The sequence below is a fragment of the Gymnogyps californianus genome, chromosome 19 (genome assembly GCF_018139145.2).
Source record: "Gymnogyps californianus isolate 813 chromosome 19, ASM1813914v2, whole genome shotgun sequence".
NCBI classification, from domain to species: domain Eukaryota; kingdom Metazoa; phylum Chordata; class Aves; order Accipitriformes; family Cathartidae; genus Gymnogyps; species Gymnogyps californianus.
In genome coordinates, this window is record NC_059489.1 from 11,420,000 (window position 1) to 11,441,221 (window position 21,222).

The 21,222-nt window shown below is 50.6% G+C and overlaps 1 protein-coding gene across 1 annotated transcript in view; it reads right to left on the reverse strand.

The window, feature by feature from the left end:
• TEKT3 (tektin 3) overlaps positions 1–13,373 on the reverse strand; it is an 84,975-nt gene extending 71,602 nt beyond the window's left edge. The window contains exons 1-2 of the mRNA XM_050908280.1: positions 13,334–13,373; positions 12,628–12,718 (exon numbers count right to left, since the gene is read on the reverse strand). The gene's annotated coding sequence lies outside the window, so the exon portion shown is untranslated. The remainder of the gene's footprint in view (positions 1–12,627; positions 12,719–13,333) is intronic.
• Positions 13,374–21,222: the final 7,849 nt, after the last annotated feature.

Sequence of the window (21,222 nt, forward strand, 5' to 3'; positions counted from 1 at the left end):
GCTATTTTAGTGCAGCTTCTGTTTTAATGACTCTTGCAAGACTCCCACAGCTCACACTGACTAAGCAATGCAGCAAACCTTGTTGTGAGCTGGATCTTCCAAAAAGCTTAATCTTGCATGGAATTTCACCCGTATAAGCCTTCCCAGAGAAGTCACAGATGCTGTTCCCTACATACAGAACAATGTACATCAGTTGGAGCTTTCACAGTTTTCCTGCACTTCTTTCTTCCACCAACATGTTATGACACAGGCATGGGACACTCCTGTGGCAGGTTTGCTGGAAGCTCTACCATAAATCCTGGTGTTTGTGGCTTTCAAGTCATGTGGGGTTATACTTTCTCATGTTGTCTCCAAATTAATCCCCCAGGAATGCCATGGCACCTTCCCAAGTGCTCTGGCTGGTAACCCAGAGGTGCCAGAGCAGGGAGAGCACCAGGACACGTGGTGGCAAGGTGCACACTGAAGAGTAAGGCCATCCTGTCACCACTCTCAAGGGGTGCCTTATTTCTGACATCCAAAGGCCACGCTTCAGAAAGCTTTCCAGAGAAAGTCGTTCACCTCCCAGCCCCAAATTTCACTCTTTTGCTTAATCAGCAACAAGCTGATAGAAGTCATTACAAGCTTTCTTGGTCCAGCATCACCCTGTTGTTTCTACTTCAGGTGTCTGACAGTGGGGAATATCAGAGCTAAGCAGAGTCTTAGTGCTACCAAAGTACAAGTAATGACCACGTTTTTCCTAGTAATCATTTTTCCTCAGACATTAGCCAGTATGTCCCTGAAAGGATGATAATTTTTCACTGCAAGATGACCAGTTCAATGCAGCATTTTCCATCCAGATTTCTCCAGCAGACACACCCAGTCTCTTCTGCAGGGCTTACATGCACCTGAATGGTGATGCTCCAAGTCTTGTAACCAGAGTAGAGCACAGACACGGTCCTGCCCCACCAAGGGGGCCTGCCCCGAGCACAGCTTGTATACAAGACCCCAGCAGCTCTGAGCTAGCAGTCCAGACTCATTCAAACCTTCCCCAAGTAATCAGGTCAATATTTAGGCAGCAAACACTGAGCTTCCTACTGCCACAGCCACATCACAGGGCTCCTCTTGCACAGGGAGCACCAGTATATGAAGTTAGATTGCTTCAGGGAGGCTACAACATGCAGTCACCTGCAGTACCCTCCCAGGCATCTTGCCACAGCTCTAACACCTCCGGTACTCACACAAGCAGTAAAAATCCCAGTGCTGGTGGTTAAAACACACCATGGTTACTCTGCACACAGCAAGGACTGGATTTGGGATCAGACGAAGTCACAAAAATGAAGGGAGAGAAACCAGGCTGGCAGCACAGGCAGGGAAGGATAGCAGCTTTAAGTATTAGTCAGAAAGAGTCAAAAGTTCACGTTATTCCCACAGCAGAAAAGTGCTGCGAAGGCACTGCACTCAGGTTAAGGACTTAAACACCAGGGAAAGAGGATTTTCTCAGCGAGGGCTTCCCCCTCACAACATACCACATGCCCTCCCTCCACAGGTATGAAGCCCCAGGCAAAACTTGACAAGGCAAGCCAAAAACCAAAATCCAGGTAGAGATCAGCACCTCCCAGGTAGCTCTCCAGCCTGGGATCTCAATCACCATGGCCAAGATACTCTGCAACAGCCCACTTAGTTTCATCATCCAACAAGCATGCGAATGGGGTCATGCACCAAACCCACGTTGCACCAGGCCACTCGCTGCCTCCACAAAAGCTACACCATGCGTACTACGTGTAGCTGAGTTGAAGTCCAGGATGTGCTGTGAGAAAGAGACCACCTCAGGGCTAATGCTCTGAATCTAGAGGCTGAGCATAAAGCTGAGATGGGGTTGAACACTAGGATGTTCCCCTGAAGTCCACTCTCATCCAGCGAAACAGCTCAGACCTGAGCTCAGAAGGATGTTTGCAAACCTCAGGCTTGCTCATGATCTTGTGAGGATCAGCCTGGCTCTGCCAAGGCTGAAGAGGCTGTCACGCAAGCAGGCAGGCTGCATAAGGAGAGTCTCAGGCATAACTAGAGCTGACATCAGTCTGTGTTTCTCGGGTAGCAAATAGGACAGATGAAATTGCTGCTGTGGAGGAGAGCAGCAAGCCCCAGGGCACGCACTGCGGCTTCCAGAGGTCCTTTCTACCTCCTTTCCTGGGAGCTGCCCACCCAGAGCATCTCTGCATCTGTGCCCTATGTGACAACCCAGTACATTTTGGCTACGGTGAAGGCAGGCATTTTCTCTGCCCCAGGAATGTTCACCCATATGTAACACAGATTCAGGTACAGGGAGATGCTGAAGCACAACAAAAAACTCAAATCCAGGCACAGATCTGGCCTCATTTACAGACAGGCCTGTCTGTAACAGAAAAATATAAAAACACTGACCCACAGGAAGGAGGAAAAAAAAAAAAAGAGTATTTTCTTCCTCCTCACAGCCTCCTTACTATTTGGTTGTCCTCAAAACAACACCCCAGCAAATGCCTGAACAATACAGGTTATAGCAACACAGCAAGGAGACTTGGCCAAGATCCTCACCCAGCGTAAATCAGCGCTGCGTTAGTAGAGCCAGAGCTTTACGACAGCAGAAGATCTGGCTCACGCTCAGCCCACAAAACCAGCTGCCATCAGACTAATGCAACACAAATTAAACATAAGGTTTTCCAGTCAAGCCTCACATCAAAAGTAGAGCTATGTGATTCAAGTTACAGGCACAGCTTCAAGCTAATATTTGTTTTACCTTAATTACTGTGCTATTAGCCTCTGCAGTAAACTTAACTTGATAGGCAAGATCCTGCTGGCAGCCAACATTAACTGCTGAAGAGTCTTTTCTACTGATGCTCACTCAGTTATCTAATGCCACAACCACAGTTAGCTCTATCTAGCCAATTAACTTCAGACCACCTTTCCTGTGGAAAACAACCTCCTGGATGGGATCACGTGTATTCCACCTCTGTGAAGTGCACCACAGAAGTACCTAGCAATGCCAAGGGGTCCACCCAGCTGTTTAGTGGTGCCTTTTTGTCATGTAAAACAGCCAAAATGTTAACTTGAGCATTGCTGGGCTTGCGACTGTTCCTGCGCCCCACAGGAACAAGAAGGATGCTCTGGGCTTCTGCTTTCTCCCCCTCCCTGCACCTTCCTCCCTATTTTGCTATCTGTAGTCCCAACAGTTTCACAGAGAGGAAGCAGATTACTCATGGAAGCCACATATTTCCCCTTTACAGAGACATACTATAACATGACTCAGCAAAACACAAGAGTAAAAGACAGCGCACACGTGTAGCAGTCTAGAAAGGATGGTGCAAGGCTCCCAGGGTGGCTTGGACCCAGACTCCAAGTTCAGCTTGATAACCCCAGTGGAGTTCCCTGTGCTGGCTGGAGCACTCAAAGAGAGATTGATGAGGAGAGCTCAAATTGTTCACACTGAACCGTTTATCAGCAACTCAAATATTGCCCTCGTGAGTCCCCACTAACAGCTTGTGAGCGGCTGCTGGAGAAACCCTCTCCAATCTTTATTTGAATGGACATCCCCATTTCTGACTGTGAATGGTTTCTCACTTGTGTGCTGAGCAGAGAAGACCAGATCAAAAGCTAACACAGAAGACAGCTCCTTTCTCACCCAGCAGCCTGGTCTGAGCACCAGGGCGATACCTGCTCACTCCCAGAGGGGCTGTGGGAGAGGCCACCTTTCCCTTAAGGAAAGGCTTCCATCCATGTCAGTCAGCAACAGCCCTTCAGTGGTGGTGGCTGCTGTTATCACACAGTCAGGACGTGGCACTGAAGGTGGCAGCATGAAGTGCTCTGTGGTCCTACACCAACAGAGACAGTCTGGTACCCAGACGGTGGGCTGAGCTGCAGCACGCAGGCAAGCTGCAAGCAACCTGCCTGCTGGTCAAGGCAGTGAGATATGAATTCGTCTCAAAGAGGAAAGAACCTCGCATAGCTGTGCTGTTTCCAGCAGGTGAGGGCCAAGGGATGGAGCTACTCTTCCATGGATTTCCCGTAAGACTGACAGCCACAAAAAAAATCAGCTTCTCCACACCTCCGTGGCTGGAAGCAGGAGGCAAAGCTTTCAACCAGGCTTTCTTCCCTCTTCCCTGCCTACCCAGCCTGCAAGCAATGTGGAGCAAGGACTGCGTTTAGCTAACAGACCCCAACCTCCGCAGCACATCTGACCTTGCCACATGACAGTCCACTTTTTCCAGACTGTTTTGGAAGCGCCATGAAGGAGCTGTGCTTGCAAGGCACTATCTCTAGCCGTGTCCAGAAGGAATTTCACTGCGCAAGAGGTCAAGCCTCTGTGGTTTCCAATACTTCCCTTTCACAGGGCAGCCCCTACGCCTTAAAGCACATTGCTTTACGTGCAGCAGTTCACAGAACTGCTGAGGCTGGAGGCACCTCTGGAGATCATCTACTCCAACCTGCCTCCTCACAGCAGGGTCAGCGGCAGCAGGTTGCTCAGGGCTGCCTGGTCAGATATTTAATAACTCTGAGGATGGAGACTTCTGCTTTATGTTTTTTCTGCTTTTAACTAACATCCCACTGTAATCATGGAAAAAAGATTTTTGTACAAAGGTACTCAGATCAGGCAACATCCAATCTCAACAGCAATAATGAGTTGAGCTGGCTGAAAATGAGTTGGGAGGAAAAAAGCTTCAGCTAGAAACTATTTTGCTGGAATAAATCTGCTTTTCAGAGTTGTTGACTTTTTGACAAGATGAAAAACTCCAACTGGAAAATATCCACTTTGCATCAAAAACCTGATCAGGCAAGCGAACAGAAGACTTTGCCTTTCAGTTAAAATGATCTCTCAAAATGGAAAATTTGCACTGTTTGTTTTCATTTTGTCATGAAATTCTCCTTAGCGCAGGAAAACATTTCCCAGCCAGCTCCACCGATTAGCCACTGGACTGCTCTGCCAGCCGGAGAAGTGACAGCACGCCTCAGGCACGGCATTCCTGCCACAGGGTGCTGCATTGGCCCATGCTCGCCCGCCCGACGTGCCTTTGCTCCTGGCTGGCGTTTCACATGGCCCCAGACTGCCTCCCACTGAGCAGCACTTCACTCCAGCTAGAGACCCACAGGACATGTCATTGCCCAAATATCTCCACAACTCCAAGCCAGCAGTATTGCTTTGTATGCTAAAATCCTTGTTCCAGTGATGTCCAAGTCCTGCTTTTGGCTTTGCTGGACCCAGGGTTACAAACCCCAGCCCTTCACGAGCAACCTAGCCCTCTGAAACGGAGCAGGAGTGGATGGATAAGCCCATCTCACCACCCAGCTACCTTAAACGTGCATGTTATGAAAGCCCAGCACACATCTACGACACACCCCGCGTTCCCCGCAGATGCCGTTCAGGAGGAGCAGGGTGTGTGCATGTGCCTTTCTGTCTACGAGCTGTTCTGGATGCAGTGTGCAACGTGAGCCAGGGGCTGAAATAGCATCTGTTTTTAGTAGGAAGATGCTGCAAGGCTGTGACACCCGCCTGCCATGCTAAAAATGCGAGGCAGGAATGTTCAGTATCCAGCCAAATTACCCTTGAGAACAGAAATACCGGGTTCATACAACTGATCTTTCAGGGGAAGAGAACATCCCCCGGCCCGCCCTTAGGAAACCCAGGATGACCCGAGACGGAGCTCCCAGTTCCCTCGCTCCTGAACAACAAACAAGAGCAGAACAAAGGCGAGGGCATAAAAGGAAACCCTGCACGGACCTGCCACCAAATATAACTCAGGAAGGGCCGGTGCATACGAGCAGCCAGACCTCTCTTGCACATGGGTTGCTTAGTTTATTCACATGGATTGTCACATTTATTTACTCAGATGACTTTCTGAAGTGCTTTAGCTACAGCCGATTCTTGCTTCTGCTTTCATTTCTCCCATACACCCCACCCCAGCATCTGCAATGCTTCTGTCAGAGCAGCAGTCTGCACACGAGGATAAAGGTTTTACAAGTCCAGGAAAGAAAATCCCTCAAGTAGTTGTGGTTGCTGAGTTATGGTGGGTTTTGTGTCTTTTTGGGAGCCTCCTGGAACGACCCGAGTGATTGGGGTCACTTGAAGCAGCTTCTTGATGACTTCATTTTCCTACTTGTTAGCAAGCTCCTGGCCTGAACAGAGCTGACAGATGCTGCACACCACAGAACAATTTATCTATCCTAAAAGGCAAAATGCAGGCCCATATAGCCATCAAGAATGCCACAGGAGCATAGCAGAAGGACCCTCCCAAGAGAACTGGGTTTTGTGTTTGAGCAGCCATTCTCTAGCCAAACCTTCCCTTTGCAATCCAGAGCTGGGAAGTCGGTTTTAACAAACGAAGCTATGAACAAGGAAGGAGTCAGAGCAGTAATGTCATCGCTGTGTGACCCTTTCCATATCTGCCATCTGGGATAGCTTTCTGTCACCCAACAGTTTCACTCAGCACAGGAAATTCTCCCCATTTTTAGACCACATGTCATCAAAAGGGAAAGCAGCCCTCACCGAGTCCTACAAACAAGGCATGAAAAGCCAAACCAAATGCTGTCGCAGAACACAAGGTCTGCTTGTGCTTCTTACCTTTCTCTTGCCTTTGGCTTGGTAACCATGCACACAAAGCTATAGAAATCTGATGTCTTTCCACAAATACAGACTTCCCTGTTATCAGTGGGTCCGATACAGATAGATCTGCTCTCCTACAGAGACCAGTTCTGGCTTTGACTAAGACTCACTTGGAACCCAGCTCTGAGGACCATTCTTCAGAGCTCTGACCCCCATGAACAAACCCAAAGCACACTTGATCTCGATGTTCTGCAAAGCCGATGACTAAACCCCCAATCACTTTAGTGACATGTGCTCAAGCTTTTAGGCAGTTGGTTACTAATTCAATGCCACTCAGCATTGCTTTTAGCCACGAGCTGGAGATTAGGCACACGGTTTGCTCAGAAGAGCATGAAGAACATATCCAATCCCAAAGAGACCTTCACAGGCATCTGTGAATCAGGACACACTGACTCAGTGCGCACCACCTCCACAGTTTTGTAGCTGTAGAGCAACCTTTTTGTGCCCTTTAGATGGCAGCAACTTTCTGAAAGCTGTGGAAACACATGGATAAAGGAAAAAAGATTTAAGTCAGAAGGTCATGAGATGAATCTAGGTGAGAAGGTATGGGATAGAGCTCAGCATGCTCACACACTCCCCAGACATACACAGACTTGGACGATGCACTGCTAGAGCTGGCCAGCAGCGCAGGATAAATACAAGGAGCACATCCGAAGTGATGTGAAGAGCTTTGTGGTGATTTCTAGAGCAACTGCCAGGGAAACTGTTAATCCTTTTCTGCAGATGAGTTGCTGCATACAGGCTGCTCCATCAGCAGGACTCAGCCCTGGACCCATCTGGTGTGACAGGGGCCACCAGGCAGCTGCTCAGCACGGACAGAGGTCCCAGCAGGACACACGTGCTCTCACATTGAAGCCTTCACATCAGTCATCCACAGTTAAAAAACTGTGCACTGCTTTTCCATAAGTATCCCCAAGATATTTACTTGCAAGCTTCCTGCATTCCTCACACATTCCTGCAAGGAATGCTTTTGATACGATTTCCAAGGGAAACCAACACCAAAGAAGCCTGGACACCAGTAACACAAGTTTCTTCAGAAATATGAGTGCTCATCACTGAATTAATCACTTACAGCATTCTTTTTCCTAAACTGTGATCAAGAAAATATTACTTGGATTTCTGCGTAGCTGCCCCTGGAGAACAGCTCAGCCCTCCGCAGTGCTCTGTTCAGCCTTACAACACCCTCAGCTTGCTTCTGCCATTATCTCCATTCCATAGAAAATGAAAGCGAGAATCAGAACACAACCTTCCCAGAGGTGCAAAGTAAGAGGGTAAAAGCCAAAAACAGAAGCAAGGAGCTGCTATAGCAAGTGCCCCACAAGGCTGCCCTCTCCCTGAGCTGATAGGAAAGGGATGTTGCAGATAAACACTTCATAAAGCTGGTTGATTCCAAAAAAAAAAAAAAAAAGAGGCACCCTCAAATGAAAGTACAGACCACTATTTCCAGAAGCATCCAGAGATTTGTGTTGCCAACCATTACACACCCTGGGTTGGAGTTTCCTTAGCAAAAGGTTAAGCCCCCTCTGAGATGCTGGGCTTCCAGAGTCAACTCCTTTCTGAACCATCAGCCCCATCCAGTGGGACTCAACCCTGTACAAGAGGCATTTTGCCCCCCAAATCACCCACTGGACTTCAGGTACTCCATATTCAGAGGAGCCAAATCAGGGCATTTGGATCCAATTAGTTTTCCTAATCTGCCCTGAAAGTCAGCCAGGGCTGAAGCTGTTCCAGCTGCACATACAGCTTAGAGCAGGAAAGGCACAAGCCCCTCGAAACATCCTCTCCAGCATGTATTTCACAATAGTGCTGTTCCTCACTCCAAAAGGAAAAATCACACCAGTACCATGAAGCTTTCCTTCTCGGCAAAATTGATCATGCCTCCCCTGTAGGAATTTTTTTGTCTCCTCTCTCCAGCCATGCATTATCAAACCTCTTCGTAAATTTAACAGTAAGCAGAGGCTATGGGCAAGACAGAATAAAATTAATTCCTTAATTTTTTTTTTTTTAGGAGTAAAGAAACTTCAGGCTGCAGAAAACCAGCAGGCTCACACAGACACCTCCCTATTCTGCAGCAAACCATTCCTTTGCCACATCCGAGCTGCAGCCAGGAGCCAGAGCTGGGAGGAATGTCACACCCCGCCGAGGCAGACACAGGCAGCAGTGTTCGGAGCCAGCACTGGGACCCTCGCTGCCCCACAACAGCACCAACCCGCCTGGGCTCTAAACACGCCCGGGGTCCCTGCACACTTGGAATCGCTAGATCTCATGCTTTGGGGAGGAAAAGGTTTCTTTGCCAGTTTTACCAGCTCCTCCTCCCGTTATATTCATGCCCTGAGGTCAGCAAATGGAGGCAGACCCAAAAGCCCCACACTATTCCCCGGCAGCCCCAGGCTGCACCCCTGTTCTGGCACACCCTGGGGCCAGCCCTGCTTTTTCACCCTGGCCCAAGCACACCTGGGATGCTGAGGGCAGCAGCAAAAGCAGGCGCTGCTGTCCTGCGTGCAAACACACACACAACCACAGAAACGCTGCCAGCACACCCAGGCGACACGACAGCCCAGACTGCTGCATGGCCCTGCACAGCGTTTAATTAGGACCCTCTTTCATAGTCCGGAGCAAGATACTACCCTTACTGCTCAGTTACCACGGTCTAGTGAGCAAGGGTTAGGTGACATAGCAGAGGACAATACAAAGGAAAAAAGTCAGGCATCTCCTGCTCCTTTGCTAGTGGAAGTCAGGAAAGTTTGTGGCGCCCAGCCAAGGATCTCGCCCATTTGGGTCTTTCTTTGGGTCTGAAGTTCAAATAGATCTGAAGATTTGGCCCAAACCCTCAGCTTCTGTCCAGCTCTGTGGGTAGATGGAGAAGGACCAGAGGCTAGCTCCTAAATCCAGATAACCAACGTTGGCCCCAAGTGGTGTCTAATGAGTGAGTGGGGATGGGTCTGGATGGGCAGGACAGACTATTAGAGGAGTGCCCAACATCCCAGCTACCTCCAGCTGGCCCATGGTCACCCCAGGATAACTAGAGCAGCCTTCAGGCTACCTTAAGAATAGGGAAAAGAAGTCAGAGCATCTCAATTTCTTGATCATGCTTCAATTCCTATTTAACATGACTTTTGGATCTGTTTTTCTGCTATACGAACTTTAAAATGAACAGACACTCCTTTCAGCCAAACCAGCCAGGGCTGTGCTGAACTCACCCGAGCCTCCACAGAGTTACTGACTCCAGCTCTGTCCAAGCCAGACCACAGAGGCACAGGAGGAAGCGAGGGCCCATGGCTTATCCAGCAGGTCAACGATCCAACATCTGCTTTCCATGTTCCCCTGGGCAGGGCTCCAAGCGCATAACATATACATCTGCCTGTCTGTCTCCATACAGCACACGCCATTTGTCTCCTCCAACACCACTGACCAGTGACCCCAGCAAAACTTGGTGGGGCAGAGTAAAAAGCAGCTCCCTAAGAAACACACCTCATCCCTTGGGACAAAGCAAGTCTACAAAATAAAAACTACAAGTGGAGCTGCCACGATCCCCACCCATAAAGCAGGGCTGTAAAGCAGCTCAACCTCACCAAGTGAAAACCAGCAGAGCCATAAAAAGCATCCTTTCCCCGCAGCAGCATTTCTGCAATCCACAGCCTGAGCAGAGCAGACAGTGTTGTTAGAACCCTTCCACCTGGGTGGCAAGAGAAATATCTGCAGGCTGGTGCATGGACAGGACTGGAGGAACCAGGGGAAGTAAGTGGTCAACAGGGAGCCGGTCCCACCCACCCCAAGGTGTCTGGAGCAGGACTGCACCTCAGCAAGTCGTTTGGCTTCAGGACAGCCTGAACCTTCCTGGAGCCCCAGCCTGGGGGAGCCCGTGGGGTTGTGGAGTCACACGCTAGTGCTGACAAAAAACAATTGATTCCCTTCAGGATGGGAGAGAGCTCCCAGTGGAGCAGAGCAGGGACACCCAAACCACTGGGCAGGGATCATGCAATCAGCCAGTTGCAGTGGCTTCAGCTCAGCAGCAGCCACACAGGCTCAGCATCCCCAGGGCTCCCCGCACCACCCGTGCTGCAGCATCACTGGTGGCCTGGACTGCTGCAAGGGGGGTGCAGGGGGATGCGAGGACCACAGCAGCGTCCCAGAGGTGACAGGCCTTGCCAGCTGGTGAGGGGGGATCTCGGCACAGCATGCCACCCGGGACACGTCACCTGCAGCCCACATAAACCACCAAGAGGTAATCCAAGCGCTGATTACAGCTCCTTGAGCTATTTGCCTTCCACAATGTGTCTATCCACACGATGCGCAGGTGCAGAAATACTGCTGATCCCATTTTACAGAGGTGGCACAGAGAAGCTTGCTGTCCTGACCAAGACACACAGGCATCAAGCCAGCTCCCAGTCCCGTGCCAAGATGTCAATCATGGGCCATCTAAGCAGCATTATCCAGCTATTCCATACTTTTTTGTTTGTATAATCTTGAAACTTTATTTGAAAGACCCATACAAAAAAAATACCCTGGCTATTTGTGAATTAATGAGAGAGTACAGCTATATAGAGCAACTACATACCCATTAGCCTCCAGGCAGAGAAAATGCACCTAGCTTTTTAATCCAAAATATCAACCTCTTCAGCTGGAAATGCCCTTGTGCTGCAAACCCCTGCTTGGAAAACAAGCAGGGCAGCCCAGGACAGTGGTCCTGCTTTTGCACTTGGCATGTGGGGGCTGTACACACAGAGTGGGAGATGACGCATACGCAAGGGATTCACTACCCAGAGAGATGGCAGAAAACGTTATAGGAAGGTCCTGAGAGCTAGAGAGAGCCACCGATCTGTCAGAGATCACACTACAAGGCTGTGGCACAGCAAGGGTCACCTGCAGCATCAGGCACCCTCTTATAGATAAGAGCACCTCTCCTCTACCTGCACATTAAAACCTACAGCCCGACGTGCAGTCACAGGGCTGCGCTAACGCAGGTTCTCACGCCCAGGTAAAAGTCACAAGAGCAGGTAGTGATGTACCAGGTACATGTAAATACTAACTGCAAGAAGGTAGAAAAAATCCGGGGAAACGCAAAACACCAAGAACTATCGTATAGACTCCATCACTGAACTTGTTGTTTGCTTCCTACATGCAAGTGTGCAAGTTACACACCCACAGGCAGGCTCTTACACCTCTGCAGAGGCTGGTTAAAACACACAAAGTCAAGTTTAATGATCACAATCTTCCTGCTACATGTACCACACCAACCTACACAGAAAATCATTTTTATGTGACCTGCTGCAAATCCCTGCCCCCCCCCCCCCCGCCCCCAGCTTGCCATTGCACAGGCAGTGAAGCCTTAAACAGCCAGCCTGCAATGAGCCACTAACGGCTGCAATTAGCCACTGATGGCTGCAATTAGCCACCGATCAAACTCAATTGCTGGGGATCAGCGAGGAGGGAATTTACACCTGGGGAAGCAACCTGCCACAAGCAACTTAAACGAGTCTCACTGTTTCTGCTGAGCTGCCCATAACCAAATCCTAGTCTTTTCAGATGTTTCAGGGAATGCATCACACGTTGCCTGAGGTGACTCCTGACTTCACTGCGAGCTGCAAAGATGCGGGGTGAACTGAAAGCTTCCCCCAGCCCTGGAGGACAGGCACAGTGAGCGCCGACCCCAGCACACCCAGCAGAACTAAGCAACGGGTTCAAACCTAACACTGAAGGTTCGAATTCAGCACGACACAGCCCCAAGTTCCCAGCACATGGCCATCTCAGCTTGGCCAGCTACAGACAGCGAGGTGTAGCTTCACTAATATTTCTGCAGTCAAGTTTAAATCTCAGCCCAGTGGATATTTAAGCTCATAGTTAAGAAACCCCAAAGTTTTTGCAGGAAACCAGTGTGAGGGAAATGCCCATACTGGAGGCGCACACAACGGGCATCCTCCAGCTTTCTCCGCTTTAAGCCTGCCCTCGGCAGCAGGCAGCGGGAGCCTGCCCATCACCCTGGCCCAGGGCACTCCCCGGCCCCGGGCAGCCCTTACCTGTGCACAGGCTTCTGAAGGGGTTGATAGAAGGTGTTTCCATCCGTGTCAAGTGGTCAAATGTGTCCTGCTCTGAAGGCTCCAGGATTTCCTTTAAAAAAGCATCCATTTTTCCCACTGAATATATGGTGGGGGTACAAAACAAACAAAAAAAATAGTATCAAATGATGCTAAGTGGCCAAAACATCCCCCCCCCCCCCCAGGGACACCCAGGCCGGGAGCAGATTGCGGGAAGCTGCTCTGCTGCCAACAAACACGGTGTTACTATAGAGATGTTACGGTACAGCCGCGCTCTGCTGCCTCGCACACCATCCGGCTTCGGATTGCTCTGAAAGCCTCTGAAGTCAGTGCGAGCCTGACTGAAAGGATTTGAATCTGGCTTTGGGTATTCGACACTTCACACAGAGCTCGCTGCTTTTGAATAGCGTTGGGCAGGTTGCAAAGTCACACATTTTAAAGAAAACACCAGTTGATGAGATAAATTTAAGCCCTCATCCTCCCAGCGTTGTGCACACACAGGCCAGCTGAGCTCTAGTTACCCTGTTGCGCACACTTTTCCACAACCCTCTCCCTTACCCAGTGCACTTGGTTTTGCTTCACAAAAAAACCAAGTGTTTAAAGCACGGGAACCCTTTGCAAAAGCCCAGCCTCACCCATTGCAAAAGCTGGGAGCTGCACAGGATACAGGCAGGGCGCGCAGACAGACCTTGGTTTTCCCTTTCAGCTCTCTCCCTGTGCTGCCGATTCCCCCAGCCTCAGCTCATCATTCCCCTCTCTAGGTCTCCTTCCCCATTTCCTGCCCCTGCTTTCTCCTTCCAGTCCCAACCTCACCCATCCCCATTTTTATACCTCCCAGCCCCCAGTACCTGGATGCAGCAGCCAAGCAAGGAGCACGGCAGCTTCTGCTTGAGTTGGAGCAGCCACTCAACCCCAGAACACACTCAGGTGCAGATCTGGCTGTTGCTGGGTGCTTATGACAGCATAAAGCACCTCAAGCACCCATTAAAATGAGAGGTGAAAATTCAGTTCAGGTGCTGGAGGTACTGTTAACCCCCCAAAGCCACCTCCTCAACCTGTGCCACCAGCTGAGCCCTACCTCAGCCACCACATTGCCCACCCTGGGAAGGGGCTTTTTAATGTCATGGGGAATTTCTCCTTCTTTGATGCGTTTCAGCTGAATCAGCCAGCTGGTTTAAAATCTACTGGGGGAGAGGCAGGCACTCAGTGCGTTTATACAGAGCTCATTTCCTTAGGCAACAAGCCTAAAATCAGCCTAGATGTCTCCAGTCATTCCTGTTGTCCTGTGCATGGCCCTTGTACAGGCTCATCTGTCTCTCCAAATGTTTCTTTGTCCCCTGGCTACCTACCCACAAGGGCGTCTGTTTTTTCTGGGCAGCTGATGCAAGTCCTGCATGTGCTCCTGTGACAGTGCTGGTACCATATTGTCGCCAAACGCAACGAAAAGAACTTATCAACACCAATGTGATGCAGATAAGCAGGCACTCCTTTAATTCAGTGCTGGGAACACGGGGGATAGCTCCACCAAACCGTGTTCACCTTCACATCAAAATCCATCCCTTTTTATACAAGAGATGTTAACATATTTAAACATTCAATACATATTCATCGTTATTCTATTAAATGATTGGCTAAAATGTCTTTGCCCTACCATGCAAATTACTACGCATGCCCACTACGATTTTCGAGACCTTTACTTCCTTAGCCTTTTGGGTCGGTGGGTTTCTTGAGTCGGTGGTCTATGAGTCGGTGGTCATGATCTCCCCCTGCCAGAATTACCTTTCCCTTAAGTTCACTTAAACTTGGCAACACTAAGCGGTCCTTCATGGATCGTTAACAGTGCAGACTATCACTCACTTTGGTTTCTACTCCGAGACAGCTTCACAATGCCATATGTTGGTAGGGTCACTGATGCTTCAAGTCTCCCATCCTTCCTACCTTAATAGCCCCGTTGTTTCTAGTATTTCATTGTTTTAGGCACTTCACAACCCCTTCTCTGATACGTAATATGCTCACTATTAAATTTAACTTTTACTATGATCATTTTATTAGTTTTATATATATATATATATACACCTTATCGATATTCTTACCCTAAAACAATCATTGGTCAATTTAATTTAACTCTACTGATTGGAATCCTTGATATTTAAATCAAGATGGGAATGGTACGGGGATTTCCAAGCAGCATAGCTGGTCTCCATGACAATCATCTCCTTAGTTTCTTAAAACAAAACAAAAAGCCATTAATTTCTAGTGAAGTTTCTACAGTTAATTGTTTCAATCTTAACAAACCTATGCTTTATAACTCTTCTATATATGTAGAATCAAATTTTGATTATTTTATCATTATTTTATCAGATTAATTCGCAACAATATCACCATCCTCCTCCTACACCAACTCGCCAAGAAACTACATATCTTGGCTAGAAAAAAGTCCTGCTGGTCACTTCAGTGCTGCTCCCTCCGTGACTCTGTCCCTGCAGCCTACGTTGCACACACGGTTCAATTGATATCATCCTTCCCACAGCGTGAACAAGACACCCATATCCAGCCCTCCGAAAGAAAACACCAATTAAATGCCTAAAACAACGGCTAGCCCCATGCACGCCCTGGAGCAGATCACCAGCCTATGGTACCTGTTGCCCCATGGATAACACAGATGAGTCTATCCAGGGGTTATCATCGCACCCGCCTGGGTGTCCAAAGAGCTGGAATTAATCCCTCGCTCCATCCAGCAAACGTGCTATTTTGCTGACAGATTGGGAAGTTTAATTAATAGCAGGAACGTATGTTAAGCCACGCTGACCAAACAGGCTTGGTTCATCAGATATGGTATATCCAGAAATACCTCTGAGATTTGAGGCAAAAAAAGAAACCCTAAAAAACCCAAAATGTTCTCGTGTGATGAGCCTGTGCCCAGGGACTGGTGCTGCTCCATGCGGCGCTGACCCAGCTCTTTCCTTTGGCTAACAGAAACGTGGGATTCCCATTAAACCCAGCGTTAACCAGAACCTGCTCATTAGACACTGGAAAAAAAAGCGAATTTTGGCTCGGGTATTTCATGAATCCTAGGCGCTTTGGCTGGCAGTCAATTTCATGACCTTTAAAAAGAAAAAAAAAGAGAGAAAGGGGAGAAATTTCTTTTACAGGAAGAAAACCACTTTAAATACCCTCTTGTCCTCCCAGTGGCTCTTGGTTACTGGCAGTGTCAAAGCTTGCCTTTACCTGGGGAAGGATTGCTGCTGGGAAACGCTACTGCAGTTGCTAAGATTTCCCAACTTGTCTTGGGTCGTGTCTGTGCCAGGAAGAGAGGCTGTGACTCCCAGCCTAAAATCCCTTCACGAGCAGCCGATGAAAGCTGCTGGTGTCTGCTCCACTTGGACGGCGTGCTGGCGCTTGCTGGATGCTGCCGGACGTCACCGCTGTCCCCGGGATGAGTTTGCTGCCGAGCATCCCTTGCTGCAGGTGAAAGCCAGGGGCTGCGCTGAGCCCAACCCCAGGGAAGGGAAGGGGTCTTGCTATTTCTTTTTGGTTTTGAATCATAGATTCATAGAATCATTTAGGTTGGAAAAGACCTTTAAGATCATCGAGTCCAACCGCAAACCTACCACTGCCAAGTCCACCACTAAACCATGTCCCTAAGTAAGTGCCACGTCTACACGTCTTTTAAATACCTCCAGGGATGGTGACCCAACCACTTCCCTGGGCAGCCTGTTCCAGTGCTCGGTGCCTGCTTTGTGACACCCGCGCTGAGCCCCTGCAACGGCCAGGGGGTCGGGGACGGGTGCTCCGGGGACCTGGGTGGGTGCTGCTTTTGTACTGACACGTGATTTTTATCGAATTAACCACCTGGAGCTAGGCAGTTCCCACGCAGGGAATTTATAATCTAAGCATGAGTATTAAGCAGCAAGTGAGAGAAGGGGATATTATTCTTATTGTACCGACAGGCAAATGTAGTAGAAGAAGGTGAAAGGGTTGGGTACAGAAGGGAATTTGCTGATACTGGTGTAGAAGAACCACTATAACCAGGGGAACATCCACACAGAAGCAAAGCTGATAAACTTCCCTGCTACGTTTTGACACTGGAACAAGACTAATTCTGTAGGCACAGGGAGCTGATCCTAGGTCCTATAAAAGATGGCTACTGGTCTTAACCATTAAATAACAGCTCAGCTGGTGCTTTTAACATGTGTTTGCAACCCGGGCAAACTGGGCACTGGTGTGCATGTCCCTGCAGAGGGTGCAGAGCAGCACCACGCACCGGCACAGCCGCAGAGCATCGCCTGCGTACATGGATGGGTGCCGTCTGCGTACCAACTGACGGACCCTTAGGACTTCTAAATATTCTGCTTTTACCTCCATATATTTTAAAAATATCCAGCCAGGCACCAGGAGCTCCAGCCTGCTGAAGCAGGAGGTGGATTTCATGACAGATTCTACGCCTGCGCATTATACTGAAGAGCCACAGAGGAAAAAGTTTTGCAATAGCAGGAGGAAGAACGGGCTGACCTCATAGGTATTTTCTACACAAAGCTGTGGGGAGCTTGTGATTCCTCCCAGAGCTTCCAGTTTGCTTCTTATGACAAACTGCAGAAGAAGAGAGAGTCTGTGGGAGGAGGCTGGGCAAGAGCCTGTTCACCAGGGAGTTACCGGGGTTTCAGCCTGTCCCTAATCCTCCTTCCCCACTGCAGTGCCACGAATTTGTGTGCTCTGAGCCCAGAGCTCCTGTGCTTCTCCTCTCCTGGTCCCTGCATGCGGAATGGGGGACGGGGAGGGGACAGGGGATGGGGGACAGGGGACGGGGAGGGGAAGGGGAGGGAACCGCTTCCCCTGCAGCCCCACATACTGTCTGTGATGTCCCGCTAGGTCATTCCCCGCCGCAAATGCCTTTAGGCACAAAATAGATGTTTTCTAGCTGAAACGCAGAGCTCACGTGGAAAGCAGTTGACTTTCCCCCGCAGCAGGTGGGTGAGGAGTCCCTGCGGGAAGCCGGGTGTAATTCCTTACCCGATTGCACATGGGAAAGGGATTCGGACACTCATGGTATGTCTGGGTTGAGTAATACCTCTGGCAAGAAGCAGACAAGTTTGGGAAGTGTATAATGATGCCTCTTGTGCCACGAGAGCCTCAGAGGGCTGCCTGTCCACGAAGGGGAGGGCTGGATTGACCACCCGCGCAGGCAGAGCTGTGCGGGCATTGCCTGCTCCCCCCTGCCCGCCCCGGGGCTCTCCCATGGGGCAGGAGCTGGCAGTGCCAGGGGGCATCCTGCACCGAAACCCACGGATCCTGCCTCCTCCCTGCCAGCCCGCCCTCCCTCGGGGGTCACCCCTGGGCTGCCGGAGGAAGCGGTGTGGCCCCTCTGTGTCCTCAAATGAAGGGCGAAGGCTCGGCCAGCTGGGGAGGAGGGAGAGCACATCTTTGTCTTATTTAGCAGCAGATTTTAATAATCACAATATTGAGGACTGGAGTCAGATAGCAGGAGGGGAACGCCCGCGGTGGAGGCAGAGGGTGGGAGCTGGAAGGCACCGAGGTAGGAGGTGGGGCAAGATGGGGAGGATGCACCCAAAAAGACAGCAGGCAGAAACCAGCAAATTCAACTGAGCGCAGCAATTCCACCCGAAACAACCCCGGGAGCGGGGATCGGGGCCGGTCGTCGCCCCAGAGCAGCCCCTCTTGCGGGACGGGCAGTGTTTTGGGGCTAAGCAGGCTGTCACCGTCTCCATCACCATTGCCAGTGACTGCGCCTGGGCATGTTCTGGCACCTCCATCCCTCTCCCCAGCCAGCAGCAGGGAACCTGGGTGCTCCTGCAGCCGAGCTTCTTTGGTACTGACAGTAATTGTTTTCACAGAGCATCGTAAATAGAGACGTTTGGCGAAAACACAACAGGCAGAGCCCTGCCTGCAGAGCCAGGAGTTTCAGCGCTGAGGTCACTTCTTCTGCCGTCCCAGCCCCAAAGCGTCCCAGCCCCGTGCTGGGAGGAGCAGGGACAGAGGGAAGGAGGGCTGGTGGGTGCACCCAGCTCCCCCCAAACCAGGGGAGAAAGGGAGAGGGGAGGAAGAGGGGTCAGAGCTGAGGACGATGTTATTCCACCTGAAAAGGCCACGAGTCCCCTGCACCGTGGATACTGGTCCCCCATCCCAGAGAGATGACAGCAGAGAGGTGGCTGAAGGGAACAGCTCTCATTAAGAGCAACCAAGGGAGCCATGGAGGGGAGATGTGACGGCAGACAAAACCAGGTCTCAGTCCTGCAAGGATGTATTCATGAAAGTAGGAGGATGCAGGTTCAGAATAAGCAAAAAGAGGGGTTTTTTAGTGTGTAGTTACACTGCAACATGCCTTGGCACAGGTACTGCGGATGCTGAAAGTTTGTGCTGGTGTAAGGGGGAGCGGAGGAGTTCAGGGAAGAGGTACCCATCGAGGTTATTCATCTACACTCCTGGAAACCACCTCTAGCTCGAGCAGTCCCTGCCCTGGGAGAGACCACCCTTGTGGAGGGGGTGTCAGGCAGCTCTGCAACCGCCTGCCTCTGGCCACTTTTGGAGAGCGATGTTATCCCGTGCTATTCCAGGGATGAGCCCAGGCTGGAGCTGCCCGGGCAGCCCTGGTGGCACCAGGCAGCGATGCAGAAGGGCTCGCCGGCCCCTTCGGATGCAGGAGTTGCGGTACCGAGGAAACACATTGACATCAAGCACGAAGGAGGCTTCCAGGAGCTCTCTCTGGTTTAAATGTTCCTGGAAATGAATAATCGTTTCCTCTGGGAGCCCCTCTGCCCTGGGAAGAGGCGCTCCAGCCTTGGTCTGAAAAAAGCAGCAAGAAGACAATCTGACCCATTACGGCTCCAGGCTGGCCTCCGGCAGGGCAGGAAGCCAAAGCCATTGCTGGTGTGACACAGATCCGGCCCGTCCTGGCCAAACTCTGCCGCATCATTTACACTAAAGCCCTGTCCCCGCAGAGCTGGATCCATCACGCAGCCTGACGTACGGCGCTGACCCGGCACCACCTTTCTCACCTGGGCTGTGGCCCTTTCCAGATGCCTTTGCAATGCGCAAGGGAGACGTAACAACTTCCAGGATTGATTGTTTATAGTCAGAGGTGCTAATTTTGTGCACTGCAAGAGGGATCTGGCAAGGAAATGCCTGCAGGGGCGCCTTCGAGTCATTCATCGCCCAGGCTGGGTCCCTGCTCGCTTCTCGGGCTCGGCATCGTGTCCGAGCAGTCTCACCAGGCGAGGAAAACATGTGCTGGGATGCTGGTGCGGTCCAGTCTGACCGAGCGGAGGGAAAGCACGGTGGCAATGTGTACAGCATGACATTGCCCTTGTGAAGATACTCGTGCGAGGTAGATACACTGGTAGCCCTGTTTGGGGAAACTGAGGCAGGGAGCTGAGGCAGCCTAGTTCCTTAGAAAGTGTCGATACTGAAGCTGTGGTTAAAACCTGGAGATCTTGTCTCATGACCAGAGAAAGCTGCAAGTCAAAGGAGTCCAGCTGATGATATCCACAGTCCTAACAAATCCCTTTCCATGCAGCCTTCACCCACCTTCGTCCTCCTCCGTCTGGTTAAGAGGCCCCTCTGGGCTGGGCTGACAAAAAGAAGGTCGTCTCCGGTCGCAGGGAAGGGCTGGAGCCCCACATTTGAGGGTGTCCCCAGCACAGGAACGTGCACACACCGTGTCAGAGACACCAAAGCTGCCCCCGGGCAGTGACACTGCCAGGTCAAGACGATCTTTTATATCTGTTTGGGGTTTGTTTTTCCCAAATTTGTGCATTTTACTCTTTTCTCACATGCCTTGCCCTGTCTGGATGGTGCTTGTCTCCAACATACCGGGAGTATTTGGAGCAACACTGCGGATGGTTTCCTGACACCCTTGTGACTGGTAAGAAACCATCACACCTTCTTGGGCAGGAGCGCAGTGGCCAGAGAACGGGGAGACGGTGGCAGGGCTCCGGGTGGCAGGGAAAGCCGACAAGTGATGGCATGGAGAGCCCAGATGTCATGCTGGTCACATTACAGGGAGGAAAGAAAAGAACCGGCCATGGATTAAAAAAAAGCCGTGAAGCAGAATGCAAAATTCTGGCAAGTGCCACAGATCCTGACATACAGCGAGGCCAGCTACAACCTGAGCTCTCCGATGAGCCCCGGGTCCTGCCGTCCTCCCTGTATTCATTTGTTAACACAGAGAGCAAACCCAACATCCAAGAAAATGAGAAAATAACGAGGGTAATAATGTAATGATAATTATCTTGGGTGTCTACTTTGATTAACTGGGAGCAAGGAGGCTGCAGGAAGGAGCGTGGTGTTCACTGTGTGGTTGCACCTCCATCTCGGACCTCCAGTATCATCTCCTGTGCCCAAGAGGAGACACTGCAGATGCGCACGTAGGAAAGAGCAGCGTGGTTTAAGTGAAGGCAGACGTACAGGCAGGCGAAGGGCTTCTCCACTCAGCGTGGCCGAAGCGCGAGCTGCAGGGAGGTGCAGATCCCCCTCCAGCCTTTGCCCATCCAGGAGCACTGGTGACACGAGAGCTGCTGGGAAGCAGGGAGGTGGGTGGTTGTGTCACCCGGGGAAGGTGGG